At 45.4% G+C, this 15,183-nt stretch overlaps 1 protein-coding gene across 2 annotated transcripts in view; it reads right to left on the reverse strand.

The window, feature by feature from the left end:
* Positions 1 to 15,183, reverse strand: part of ELAPOR1 (endosome-lysosome associated apoptosis and autophagy regulator 1) — a 71,927-nt gene that overhangs the window by 33,738 nt on the left and 23,006 nt on the right. The gene's annotated exons all lie outside the window — the stretch shown is intronic.

Raw genomic sequence — 15,183 nt, forward strand, 5'->3', positions numbered from 1 at the left:
CAAACTGTAGAATTTATGAGCAAGGACTGGTCCATGAAAAATTTACAAAGGATTGTCACACAAGCAGTGTTTCTATTTCTGTGTCCTTCATGCTCCCTTCTGTCCAAAAGACTATAAATTCCCACCTTGCATTTTAGAAAAACATCATATTTAGCCTAGGGAGGTGATGTGTTCTCCTCACGTGAGCCTACTCATGCCTAATTTCTCTGGGCAATGGGAAACTCACAGTTCAATTGCTTTACCTGAACTGAGAATAAACTAGGTAACAACAACAAAACAGCCAAATCAAGTATTAAACAGAGCAACAAGAAAAACAATAAAGGGGCCGGCCCAGTGGCATAGCGGTTAAGTTCACACACTTCACTTCGGTAGCCCGGCCCGGGGTTCACAGGTTCAGATCCCAGGCGCAGACCCACATACCGCTTGTCAAGCCATGCTGTGGCGGTGACCCATACAAAGTAGAGGAAGGTGGGCACGGATGTTAGCCCAGGGCCAATCTTCCTCAGCAAAAAGAGGAGGATTGGCAACAGATGTTAGCTCAGGGCCAATCTCTCTCACACACACACACACAAAAAACAATAAAAAGCACTACTTGGGAGAATGAAAACACAATTGATGTGCCAAATATCCTTAATCACTTCTTACTCTTTTAAATCTTGTAAAACACAACAGACCACAGAATTAATGTGATTTTGGCTCTGACAAATATTTTACAATCAGCACTTACCTAAAACTATATTCAAGTGCAGAAGTACTTTGTATTATTGTGTCCATAAGAAAAATAGATTTAATGTCCCCCTTCAACTCATAGGAAAGCATTATTGCACAACATGTATAAATGCAAGGAGCTGAAACTAAAAATGAGACAGTTTGAAATCTGCTAATCTAAGGATGCATCAGAACCAAAAGGAGAAAGCTTTACCTTTTGGAAAAGGTAAACGGGATGCATTTCATCTATTCTAAGATGCATATTTCTTTCACATTTTAACATCTGTTAAATCAAGATGTGGCTTATAATTGACCCAATAAGGGCACATTGTGTCCTATTTTAACTGATAGAGTTTTTTCTTTCTTTGTGGTACATAAAAAATGGCATGTCTTAGAAGCAATGGCATCTCAGACTTGTGGAAATATGATAAACATGTCGTTTCTCGATCTGTAGTTTCAGAAATTTGGGATGATGAGAACAATTTTAGAGCTCTGTTTTTATTTTCCTCTATTATAAATTTTTACCAGGTGTTGTGCCCAGAATGCCTCAGGACAGCAACACATAGACTCAGCACTTTCATCCAAAGGGAGAAGATGCAGGGGAGAAGGGGAAAATGTGGGGAACTGTGAGCCTAACTTTTTTTTGTGTGTGTGTGAGGAAGATCAGCCCTGAGCTAACATCCGATGCCAATCCTCCTCTTTTTTTGCTGAGGAAGATTGGCCTTGAGCTAACATCCGTGCCCATCTTCCTCTACTTTATATGGGACGCCACCACAGCATGGCTTGACGAGCGGTGTGTTGGTGCGTGTGCGGGATCCAAACCTGTGAACCCCAGGCCCCCAAAGTGAGTGCGTGCACTTAACCACTTGCGCCACCGGGCCTTCCCCTGTGAGCCTAACCCCCTGTGAGCCTAACTTTTGACAAGGATCTTTGGCTTTGCATTTAGATGTCAGTGTCATCTAGGAAAGAAAGAACATCAGGATGGGAATTCTTTGTGCCCTTGGGCTAATGTCTCCCTGGATCTATTTTTCCTGGTAATTCCAGTCTTTTCCTTATCTCAGAGGACTCTGAGATAACTAGGGCAACTACACATATATCAATTCCAGGTCTAAAAATGATACTCTCCAAAAGGTTTTGCGGCAAGAATGAAGAGTAAAATCCACAGTATGTAAATTAAATGGAGAATTGAGTGAACCAGGCAGAAAGGATTCGATGTTCTGCCTGTGAACATAATTACGCCAGTCATTTGCATAGTGTTTCCACACCATCTCATCTGATCTTCAAACTCCCCATAAGGCAAGCAGAGCAGGGTTGTTTCCTTCATTGTACAGATGAGAAAACACTCTCAACGGGGTGAAATGGTCTGTCCAAGGTCACACAGCTGGCAAGTCGCTGAGCTAGAACCCAGGCTTTCCCACCAGAATCCTCCACCCTCATCCCTCTGATCAAACACAAACTCACACTGGGCCAAATTTAACAGCCGAATCTAAAAATTAAAAAAGACAGTGTTGGTTGTCTGCCAGCAGCCAGTCGCACTTCTGAGGCCTGAGAATTGGTGTTAAAATATCTAATCTGTTTGAGCAGATAATTTCAGCTCACTCTGACTGCATTTGGCCTCTTGCAGACACTGGGCCAAGTCCATTCCTTTTCATTGTCTTTCACTTGGTGTCCCCTGGGTCCCACTCGGGTGGGAGGTTTGCTGGGAAAATGGTGGTTCCAAGCCTTAGAAAATTTCCCTTTCAATATGTGCTAATTTACTTCAAGTCACTTGGGGATATTTACACCGTCCAAGGTGGCTGGCTCTGCTGCAGCTGTTCCAGATCTGAACCACACTTCGAGATCTCACCATTCAATACTAAGCTTAGACAAACACTTAAATCAGAGACATAATGGCAACACTCATCAATTATATTCAGCTTTCTGCAACAAATCATTTCTCCGACAGTATCTCAATTTACCCAGTGATCTGTCTTTGAAAGTGTATAGTCTGCTTAATATACAGATTCACAAAGAAGGCACAAATATATTCAGTATATATACCCAGCACACAATTCCTTGCTCCCCCCATGACCAATGATATGACACACAGCCAAATCACAATTTTAAATGAGGCACAGTAGGCAGTGGCTGCTGCTTGTCCATCAGGGAAAGAAGGGAAGGGTTTGGAAATGAGGGGAGGGCACCTTAGTTAATCCGCCCTCCCCTAAATCACCCAGCCACACATAATGCTCCCGGGGAACATGAGAAACAAAAGGAAAAAATGCCAAAGCTGGAATCTGCTTTGCCAAATACTGAGCTATCTGTTGGTGACACTGATCTTTCAACTCCAGAAGGGTCACTCAGACCCACAATGTTTTTAGTCCTTGCTGTCTAGGTATTGAGTGGACTGCTGAAATGATCAAATAATTGCCACGTCAGGATGGTACCTGCATGGAAATGTGTCCTTCCTTCCACCTTTCCCCCCACTCTTTCAAAAACAGGTCTTAGTCTTTTAAATGATTATCAAAGTAATAGATTAGAGATTAGAGATTGGTGGTCACCTATCGATTAGGTGCTAGAGATGCATGTGGTTGCCATCCACTGTGGAAGATATATAAGCTGCTGAGCTGGTGACAAAGGGATGTGGTCCACAACACAGCGGTGGTTAGCCTCTTTGGCGCGCCCTAAGTAAATAGGCAAGCTAGAAGTGACTCCTCCACCCCGTTACCACACGGTGCTCAACTTGCCTCATCTAGAAAACGGGGAAATACAAATACTGCCTCATAGGCAGGGGTGCTGTGCACAGTTGTGCAGGCTACGCACAAGGCTGTCTCGCGCAGGGCGTGAGCAGAGGCTGCAATCTAGCTCAAGCTTTGTGTGCTGGGTGGTGTGCCCTATCGTGGGGCTGATGGGCCCAGAAAGGGGTGCCTTTTTCCCATGTGCAATAGGTCAGTTGTGAGGGTAAATAAGATGATATACGTTGAGCACTTAGCACAGAGGTTTTTTAAATCTTCAAAACAACCTAACAAAGTAAGTACTATTATTTTACCATTTTACAGATGGGAAAACTGAGGCATCGAGAGGTGAAGTCAGTTGCTCAAGGCCACGCAGCGAGGAGATTGCCAGGCTAGGACTGAACCAGGCAGTCTGAGTCTGGAGCCTGTGTTCCAGGCTGCTGGTGTTTGAGGGCAACCTGCGTGGGCTCCAATCACACTCACAAAGTGTGTCTGGGGCCCAGCACTGGCTCTCAAGCTGCTGAAAACTTTGCAAGGAAAGCCAAGGGTGTAAAAGACTCTGCAAACAGAGCCCAAGGGGGAAAGAGTCGAGCCCAGCGCCTGGCATGGAGAGGCTGAAAGGCAGTTTAAAGTTCGTTGGAGGACCTCCCCTGTCATGGACATCTGATGTTTTTGCCTGCCCCCTCCTCTGGTGACAGAGCCTCTTTAGGAGGACATATCCCCTCCTTAGTATATTCAGTCTTGGTGGCATTGTCAAATGGGGTGGCCCACTCTCCTCTGCCAATGCAGAGACACATGGCCCACACAAGGCCAGTCAGATGCTCTCCCTGAGTAAGTGGGAGGTGGGATGAGGAGAGTGAAGACACTTAGCCATCAGTAGGGACCTGAGGTGGGTTGGAACTGAGGGAAGGATGGCCAGGAAAGTAGGATAGCTGGGGATAAGCCCCCTCCTTATTTCTCAGCTCTACCTAGGGCTGGCCTTGGTGCCCCCACCAACCCAATTCCACAGGAGTAATAAAAATGAAAATTATGCCAAGTGAAATAAACCAGTCACAAATGGACAAATACTGTATGATTCCACTCACGTGTGGTACCCAGAGTAGTCAAATTCATAGAGACAGAGAGTGGAAGATTAGTTGCCAGGGCTGGGCCCCTGAGCAAAACAGTTTCAGTTTTGCAAGATGAAGAGTTCTATCAGTGGATGGCGGTGATGGTTCACAACAATGTAAATGTACTTAACGCCACTGACTGTATACTTAAAAATGGTTAAGATGTTATGTGTATCTTACCACAATTTTTTTTTTGGTGGTGAGGAAGATTAGCCCTGAGCTAACATCTGTTGCCAATCTTCCTCTTTTTGCTGAGGAAGATTGGCTCTGAGCTAACATCTGTGCCCATCTTCCTCCATTTGGTATGTGAGACGCCACCACAGCATAGCTTGATGAGCAGTGCATTGGTCTGCACCTAGGATTCGAACCTGTGAACCCCAGGCCGCCAAAGAGGAGCACAGGAATTTAACAACTACGCCACCAGGCTGGGCCCCACAAATTTTTTCAATTAGGAAAAAAAGTTACGTCACAGGTCCTGGAGAGCGTGCCCAATCTCTGAGTTATTCTATTAAGTTCCCCAGAGAGTAGAAGCCTGATGATCTGATAGTCTAAATTTAAGAAACATCCCCCAAATAAATTTTTTTCATTATATATATATATATACATTTTTTTTTTTTTTCAATTACCATCCAATTGGTTGGCCAAATTCAAGAGACACCAAGAGGGAAGAGTGGAGGAAGGAGTGGAAGGCAATGACAGAGCGGACATCATAACAGCCTCACTGGATATGCCCATGGTGGTTCCCTGGTGTTTATGTGTTTGCTATTAACAACTGCTTGAAAGCATTGCATTGCAGTTGTGCAAGTAAATATTAACTGCTAAGTTTTTTTTTCAAACATTCTGCTCTTTTGGAATTGAAATATTTAAACTCTGAAAATATTGTTAATTTAGAACATGTCAGGTCTTCTACATTCTAGGAAAATGATGTTCACTTATTCCACATTCAACAAGTATTTATTGAGGACCTATTATGTGCTAGGTTCCGGTGAAGCAGTGGTGTTTGAGACAAAGTCACAGCTCTCAAGGAGCAAATACGTATATATGGTGGGGAGTGTGCTGGCAGGGGTAGGGTGGGGAGGGGACAGACTATAAACACATATACAAATAAGCTAATTTCCGGTCTTCCACATTCTCTACAATTAACTATTATTGCATGCTCTTCATTGCCCTCACTTTCTCCAGAGTAGGGTCTTGATGTCTGTAATGGACTGTATATTTGTGTCTCCCCAAAATTCATATGTTGAAGCCCTAATATGATGGTATTTGGAGGTGGGGCCTTTGGGAGGTAATTAGGTCATGGAGGTAGAGCCCCCATGATGGGATTAGTGTCCTTATAAGAAGAGGAACAGAGCTAGCGCTCTCCCTCTCAGCCATGTGAGGAGACAAGCGAGAAGATGGCTGTCTGCAAACCAGGAAGAGTGCTCTCGCCAGACACTGGATCTGCTGGCACCTTGATCTTGGACTTCCCAGCCTCCAGAACTGTGAGAAATAAATGTTTGCCTTTTAAGCCACCCAGTCTATGGTATTCTGTTATAGCAGCCTGAATGGACTAAGACAATGTCTAAGGACTCTGGCAAAGACAGTAACATGTCTCTGACTCCAAATTGACATTAACCATTGAACCACACTGTTTCTTTTCCATTGATGATGGTTTGAAAGCCAGACCCCACAAACATTTAGCCTAGCTGCTTAGAAGTAACCTCTGCAATAGCAGAGCTGAGAAGACGGAGATGGCCAGCTAGGACTGTCAGAGGGAGAAGAACTGGGGGATTGGCTGGCGGTGAGGTCTGCTGTTCCACCGGCCTTCTTCTTGCCTGGGTGTTTCTCCAGCCCAGCCGGTCAAGGATGCTGGCAATGGGTGGCCCAGACTGGCTGGAATGTCAAAGGGCTGCCCCCAAACGGGCCCTCCAGGGGTTAACACAGGTATGCCCAGGCTGCAAATGTCCTCAGGGGAAGCGAGGGCTCGGTGGGGTACTAAAACAAGCCATCCGAGAGAGAAAGAACAAATGCCCTCGGTGGTCCTTCCACCCCTCTGGACCTCAGTCTTCTCATCTGTACACTGAGAAGGTTGGACTTAGGCGATTTCTGATTTCTAAGATTCCTTCCAGTTCCATTACCTTATTATTTTGCAGCTGGTACCTGCGTGGAAATCTGTTCTTCCTTCCACCTTTTTCCCCCTTCCTTCAAAATGGCACATCTTAGCTTTTAAAATAATTATCAAAGTAATAAATGTTAATTGTAGAAAAGATGAAAATACAGGCTAGAATTAAAAAGAAAATAGAAATCTGCCGCAAGCCCACCATGCAGAGATCACTATTTGTAACGTTCTATTGTATTTCTTTCCAGAGTCTTTTTCTATACACACGTATTATTTTTAAAAACAAAGTGAAGATCATATGGTACATAGTTTTGTATTGTGACTTTTTTCCATTTAATTTTAGGTCACAAGTGCTTTCTCATGTCTTATGGTTGCACCATAGTTTCTTTAACCATTCTTCTATTGTTGGACATTGAGTTTTGTCCAATTTTTCCTTATTTTAAATAGCACTACAATGGAGCTTTCTGTGTATCGCTGATTATTTCCTTTGGATAGATTCCCAGAAGCAGAACTGCTAGGGTAAAAAGTGTGTTTCTTTAAGATTTTTCATCAGGAAGGGAGATTTCTAAGAGAAAACAGACATCTCTAAGCTTTTTTTTTTTTAACTTTTATTATGGTAAATTTCAAATATATATATTTTAAAATAATATTATGAGCCCCCATGTACCCATCACTCAACTTCAATACTTATCAAGTTCTGACATTTTTGCTCATCTACCTCCACCCACTCCCCATTTACTTCCACCCACTCCTCCTCACTTGAAGTTACTTTTTACAGTTATTATTTTTAAAGGTGAAGTTTGTACGTTGAAATCCACAAATCTTAACTGTACAATTTGGATAAATGGGTACACTTGAGTAAAACACTGACGGGGCTAAGAATCACTGCCCAGAGACTGCTGGGGGAGAAGGGACAACCCCCTGCCACCGCCGCCCCACAAACGGAACACAGAGCCCAGCAGGTGTCTCACATCCTGAGTCCTGCGATCAGGAGCCACAACCACCCAAGGAAGCTGGAGATCAACACGACCTGGGTTTGTCTTGGCTGGGACAGGGCCTGTGTCAAGAAACAGGTTCTTAAGTAAACCCGGATTCTGACTAGAGGCCTTGGGTCTGGAGGAGGCCACCTCCAGCTGTTCCCCCAACCGCATGCTCAATTCCCTTCTCCTCTCTGTCCTGAAAGGCAGATGCTTTGGGGAGAATGTCAAGATGGGGGCAGGGGAGGCCAGGCAAACGCCCCGAGGTTGGCACAGTGGGGTCGACAGGTATTTTCTGACTCAGTTGCAAACGCTCCTTTGCCTGGAGAGCACCTGACCCAGACGGAGCAGATCCCATTCAACGATTCTGACTGCCAAGGAGAGACCAGCCCTTTGCTGGGAGGGAGGAATGAGCCCTACTTAGCACAGAACATGGAAAACCACAGAGAAGTGTTAGAATTTGAACATCAGTGCCCCAAATGAGACTTTCTCTTAGGCCCAGTCCCGGCTGGCTGGTTTCCCGAGCTCCTGTTCTTTGTTCTTTTTGCTTCAGTCTGCCTTCACGGAGGTTTTGGGCGATACTCCAGCTGCGGCTCGGGGGCACAGCGACCTTGCTTTGACCCCTTGTGAAGGGTGGCACAGATCCTTTTCTGTTGTTCTCCAGCCGTCAGACTGGGGAGGGCAGCAGGGCGTCTCCTTCTGTCCCTCCTTCCCACCATCCTAAGACTGCCCACTCAGTGGCAGTGTCTCCTGGGGCCTGGGGCCTAGACGTACCAGCTCTAGACCTCTGGTGCCTACACTGTCTGATCATCACAACTGCCTGGAGATCACGTTAAAAATTCAGATTCTTGGGCCCTACCCCCAAGGTTCTAATTCTCCTGCAAATCTTTTTCTCCTTCCTCTCTCTTTCAAAATTCACTCTTCTATGCCTCAAGACTTAAGTATTTATCCCATTTTGGAAGCAAATCAGATAAACGAATCTCCCACAAGACAGGGGTCCTTAATTGACGGTCCATGGATAGCTTCCCCCATACAACCACATGCAGAATTGTAGGTAGGTGCATTTTTCCAGGCAAAGGGTCCACGTTTTCATCAGATCTTCTAAGGAGTCTGTTATCCATCCCCCCACAGACAGAAAACCTTAAAATCTGTCATGATGCATTAGTAATTTTAAAATACCTTCATATTTTATCAAACAAAGGCTGTTCACTTTTTTGTGTGTGTGTGAGGAAGATTAGCCCTGAGCTAACATCCATGCCAATCCTTCTCTTTTTGCTGAGGAAGACTGGCCTTGAGCTAACATCCATCGCCAATCCTCCTCCTTTTTTTCCCCCAAAACCCCAGTAGATAGTTGTATGTCATAGTTGCACATCCTTGTAGTTGCTGTATGTGGGACGCGGCCTCAGCATGGCCAGACAAACGGTGCATCAGTGTGCACCCGGGATCCGAACCCGGGCCGCCAGTAGCAGAGCGCGCACACTCAACCGCTAAGCCACGGGGCCAGCTCCCAAGGCTGTTCACTTTTTAACAGGGGGCTGAAATACTTTAACCCAGGGATTTTAAAATTAGGCTCCAAAGTCTGGGGGTTTAGAAAGCCAGCTCCTTCGAAAGGGAATGGGGATTCTCCCTTTAACAGAGCAACATCATTTTTTTAATCTCTTTTACATGTTTATTCTCCTCAGTTAAGATTTCGTTTGAACCAAAAGTTTCACACACACAAAAAGTTTATCACCACGGTCTTCACTTGAAAGAGCAAATCACTAAAGGTGGAATGGCAGGCACTGGGGCAGACTTATAGGTCAAGGACGCCTTTTTGGCCTTCCTTTAATTACCCCACGTAGTCTGTTGTTTCCTCTACCTACAAGTGACGCCCCCTCTCCCAGACCCGGTAGCTGCCAAAGCAAACAGACCCCAAGCCGGCTGGCTCCTGCTGGCTGTCCTCAATCTGTGTGCTGTTGCCTAGCAACGCGATGCTGGGGGCCCTGGGGCTCCCAGTCTGAAGGAGTATGGGGGAGCTCTGGCCTTCCCTTGTCCCTTCTTTCAGCATTTTCTATTCTACTCTGGGTTCCCAGCTTCCATTTTGATCAAAAACAGCAGGGAAAGTGGTTAGTCTGCCCCGCCGGTTGGCCATGGACACATCACAGAAAGCAGATGCTGGGTCTCCACACTCGGCTGGGGCAGTTCGTGCCACCACGCTCTGGGCCAGGCAGGACCCTGACCCTGCTGTCCAGCCTGTCTGTAACTTGAGCTGCCCGTCTGTTTTGGGCACAGCCTTGGCCTGGGGGCTCCTGGGAGATACTGACAGGCTAATGAGGCAGACGGGCCTAGTGTGGTCCATTAGTGAGCACATATGAGCACCTGTGCATTGGGATCCGGGCTGGGCACTTTGTCCCCCACAAAATCCCCGTGATATTATCCCTACTGCTGGGACTTCCCCGTTTACAACTGTAATGTGTTCCCCTCTGTCCCACTGATCCTCAAATCCTGAATGACTTCTTTTTCCATAGCACTTACCACCTTCAAACACACTTTATAACTTAGTTACTCATTACATTTATTGTCCATCTATGCCCCTGTTCCCACTCCAGATCAGATGTCAGCTCTGTAAGAACAGGGATCTTTGCTTTTGTTCGCTGATGTATGCCAAGTGCCCAGAACAGTGCCTGACACACAGTAGCTCTCAGTAAGTATTTGTTGAGTGACTGAGGGTGGGAAAAGGGCAGGACTCTAGAGCAACTCTGGAGCTGTGCAAGGCACTCTGGATTGGAGATCCTCATCTTGTCCTGCCACTCCCAAACTGCATGATCAGGACCAGTTATTAAATCTCCCAGTGCTTCGGCTCCCCTGCCCATAAAATGGGGCTGATAACCCCCTACAATAAGATGATTAAATAGATCCCCCCAAACTGGGTAACATCAAACTCTCAGGACAATTAGGAGATTGTGTTCAGGAAAGCTCTTGTAAGTTGGTTGAAAAAAGAAGCGGCCGGGGCCGGCCCCGTGGCTTAGTGGTTGGGTGCGCGCACTCCGCTGCTGGCGGCCCGGGTTCGGATCCCGGGCGCGCGCCGACGCGCCTCTTCTCCGGCCATGCTGGGGCCGCGTCCCACATACAGCGGCTGGAGGGATGTGCAGCTGTGACATGCAGCTGTCTGCTGGGGCTTTGGGGGGAAAATAAATAAATAAAATCTTTAAAAAAAAAAAAAAAGAAGCGCCGGCTACTGCTCTGACCCTGCCTGGAGAGGGCTCACGGATGGGATACCCAGGCCCTCCTCTCCTCTTTCTGGCAGTAGTGCTGGGAGAGGGGAGCCCGGTGACATTTCTGGCCTAACAGCAATGATGACAGCAGCAGTTAGACCCTCCTCGGTTCCCCCTGATGTTCACTGCCCGCTCTGCCTCACCCTCTGCTCTAATCCCAGTCTCCTCGTACATATGAAACAACATCTGTCCTTTCTCCACTTTTTCTCCTCCAGCAACTCCCCCAAAGCTAATCTCTGCAAGAGAAAGGCTGGTCGCTAACATTCAGGCACTTGGTAACTGCAGCCCGTCTGTCGGGAGCAGGGGGCTTTTCAGGATTGCTTGTCAATATCCCAGGATTGAAATGGCTTTGTCGCCAGGGAACGAAATGTCCTTTTATAAATTCCAATCCCTTTCTGATAGATGCGAGTTTGGCACTCACACCTGTCTACGAGGCAGGGCTTTATGAGATTATATTTCAAGATGTGCTTTTCTCGGGTTTTAATGAGATCAAAATGTTCCATTAAATTTTTTCACCTGAGCTTTTAATCATACATGAAAGAAACAGGCCAACTGGGACCTGGCCTATGCAAAGAACAGGCTAATGTTTGATGTGTTAGCTGTTTATGACGGAGAACTTGAACCTGGAGGACAGACCTCTAGCCTGGAGGTCAACAGACACGGCTTCTATAACTCCAGTGGAGCAGATATATCTGAGTGGCTACAACACCACAGTCTCCCAGAACCCTGTTTCTCAAACTGGGCGTTAAGAGTTCTCAAACTCTTACCCATTAGCACTCACTCTCCACCTTCCCCTCCCCTAGCCCCTGGCAACCACAAATCTACTTTTTGTCTCTATGGATTTACCTATTGTAGACATTTCATATAAATGGAATCATACGATATGCAGCCTCTTGTGTCTGACTTCTTTTATTTAGCATAACGTTTTCAAGGTTCATCCATATTGTAGCATGTATCAGTACTTAACTCCTTTTTATGGCTCAGTAACATTCCACTGAACTGATATACCACATTTTATTTATCTATTAGTCAGTTGATGGACATTTGGGTTGTTTCCACTTTTCAGCTATTATGAATAATGCCACTATGAACATTTGAGTACAGGTTTTTGTGTGAACATATGTTTTCAGTTCTCTTGGGAACATACTTAGGAGTGGAATTGCTGGGTCATATGGTAACTTTACATTTAACTTTTTTTTTTTTTATAATTTTTATTTATTTTTCCCCAAAGCCCCAGCAGATAGTTGTATGTCATAGTTGCACATCCTTCTAGTTGCTGTATGTGGGATGTGGCCTCAGCATGGCCGGAGAAGCGGTGCTTCAGTGCGCACCCGGGATCCAAACCCGGGCCGCCAGCAGCAGAGCGCGCGCACTTAACCACTAAGCCACCGGGCCGGCCAACATTTAACTTCTTGATGAACTGTCAAACTGTCTTCCACAGAGGCTGCACCATTTTATCTTCCCACTAGCAGTGTAAAAGTTTCCAATTTCTCCACATCCTCATCAACAGTTGTTATTATCTTTATAGCCACACTAGTGGTTCACTTTATCTCTTAAACATACCCAACACCACTCCCTGACAGAATCCTCTGTTTCTATCAGGACTCCAGCCAGCTGTGGGCTAGAGTTCACTTGCACGCGCTCACAAGAGCTGATTGTGCTCATCGATTGCCAACTCCATGCTCAGTGACACTGATAGCTTGAAATTGACTATCATGATGGGAGTATTTACACCACAGAAATCAGCAAACACTATAAAGGAGGGTTTCCCTTCACTTCTAAAGAGCAAGTTGTTAAACATTTACCAGCACACCATTAACAGTATCCATTTAGTCCTAACTCCATAGCTTTCTTGGATTGGCCCTTTTCTTTAGCTTGTAAATCCATCCTGCTACCTACACATCTTTTAGTTCAATTAAAATCCTAGCCTTTTCTAAAGCTCAGGTCAACTCTCTTACACAAAACTCTTTCCATAGTTTCAATTGCCTTCATGGACTGATGATTCCAAGTTGATATACTGAGCTCAGCCCTTACTCCCGAGCTCCTGATCCTTATCTTGAATTGCCAATGGGCGTATTCCTCAGGCACAAAGGAGCCAACGTTTAAAAACAGTTCTCAACTGCTCTCCCTCTGGTGTCCCATAACTAACTAGTACCATCATCTGCTTTGTGGTGGCAATACGGGTCTTCAGGGTTTTTTGAATAATACTTTCTTTTCATTAATTTTATCTGCTAACAATTTATATTAGATTGATAATAAGTAATGTTTGCATTTTTACAAATATTTAGTTTTACTTATTTCTTAAAAATATTTAATAAATTCCAAACACTTTAAGACATAAAATGCCACTCTTGGCATTGTCCTTTCACTGTGATATTGAAACTGCTACTTTCAGCACCTCCTCAAGCCAGGAAGTGTGTCCTTGACACCTCTCTCTTGGGCCCCACATGGAATCACCTAGACCTATCTATTTCTACCTCCCAAATATCCCTTGAATCAGTCCACCTCTCTCCATCCACACTGATACCAATGGAGTCAAAACAGTCCCTTCTTGCCTAGAGGAGCCTCCTCACTGGTTTCCCAGGCTTTGCTCCCTCCTCTCCTCCAAGCCACTCTCTGGGCTACAGCCAGAGAGGCTCATCTGAACTGCAAAACAGAGTGTATCACTGCCCCACTGTTGCCCTCAGAGTATGCACCAGACTCCCTGTAAGCTTTACAAGGGCCTTCACTCCCTGGCCCCTGCCTACTTCTCCAATCATCTCTCTCTTTATTCTGACCTTATGCCCCAGCCATAACATTTTGAGATGTTGTCCACCTTACCTCAAAGTAATTTGGCTAAAAATATTCACTAAGCATACGGTGAAGGGATACAAATATGATCAAGGCAGTTCTGGCATATACAGGGACCACTGCGTACAGCTGTACAGGTTGTGCCCTGCACAATCCCAAGGAGTGCTATTCACATAATAGTACACAAAGTACTATCCTATAAGATATATACCATAAATAAGAATGCTATAAATATATACATAAATATAATATCAGGTAGAAAGTGATGGATGAGAAATAACATGCTTTAAGAATTTTTAAAAAGAAGTGATTTCTTTAATGCCTCCTACCTTTCTTTTTACCTCCAGTCCATGTCTATAATCTCCTGGCTTATAGTATCTGGCTTAAAATTCAACTCTCCCAATCCAATCTGAATAATTAAAATTAATTTAAAGGAACCCCTCATAACTTGTGTGTTATACTTGGATTTTGTGACTAGCACATTGTTCCATGAGCATCCTCCTGCCTCTGGTTTTGTTCTTGAAGAGAGAGAAGCCATCATGTCTTCTGTATACCCCCAGGGTCTACAGGGCACCCCAGCTGTGCAAACTCACTTTAGAGGTAAGTCTGAAGGCAGCAGGGGCTGCTCCCTGGCAGGAGAAGTAGGTGGCAGGGGCAGGGGTGGGAGGAATACTTACTTTTTATTCTGTTCCCCTTTATACTTTTTGAATTGATTATCATGTACATGAATTACCTGTTCAAAAATTTTTTTTAGTCAAGTATTTTTTAAAAAGTTAATGCCTGCCTTAGAGAGAAGGTTTTTTTTAGCAGGATTCTTGGATCTGGGGGTGTGGATCAGGCGGGGGAAGCTGCAGCAGCATTTCATCCCCCTGGGTAAGAGGTAACACTGACATTGTGTTTCTCAGATGAATTGGACCCACGGGAAAAAGTTCTTTAGAGGAAAATTTAGGCAATCAGGACATCTTTCTTGCTGGTGGAGGGAGGGCGTCTCATCCACTGTCACGTCCCCACTGCCCAGCCTCGAACCTGGTACTGCAACAGTCATACAGCAAATATTTGTTGAATCAATGAAGTCTGCGGGCTAGATATCATTTCTTCTGTTTAAAGGATGAAGAAACTGGTTCAGAGATGCTCAGGCCCAGACCCCAAAGTCACACAGCTGGTCAGCAAGCTGCAGGTTTGGGACTCATGCCCAAGCCCACCTGTCTTCAAAGCCCTTGTCCTTTCCATTAGACTTAAACCACTAGTCCTCAAAGTGTGGTCGCAGGACCAGCAGCCCCAGCAGCAACTGGGAACCTGTTAGAATGCAAATTCTTAGGCCTCTTCACTGCCCCACTGAATCAGAACCTCTAGGGTGGGCCAGCAGTCCGGGTTTTAGCAAGCACTCCAGGTGATGCTGGGACTCGATGCAGTTTGGGAGCCCCTGCACTAAACCAGGAAACTGGCTGGGAGAAGTCAGAATGGCTGGGGGCTTTTGGCTTGGTCTTTTTTTGATTTGTTTTTTGCTGAGGAAGATTCACTCTGAGCTAACAT

This window comes from Ceratotherium simum, chromosome 2 (genome assembly GCF_057802395.1).
Source record: "Ceratotherium simum simum isolate JZ-2026a chromosome 2, ASM5780239v1, whole genome shotgun sequence".
Taxonomy (NCBI): Eukaryota; Metazoa; Chordata; class Mammalia; order Perissodactyla; family Rhinocerotidae; genus Ceratotherium; species Ceratotherium simum.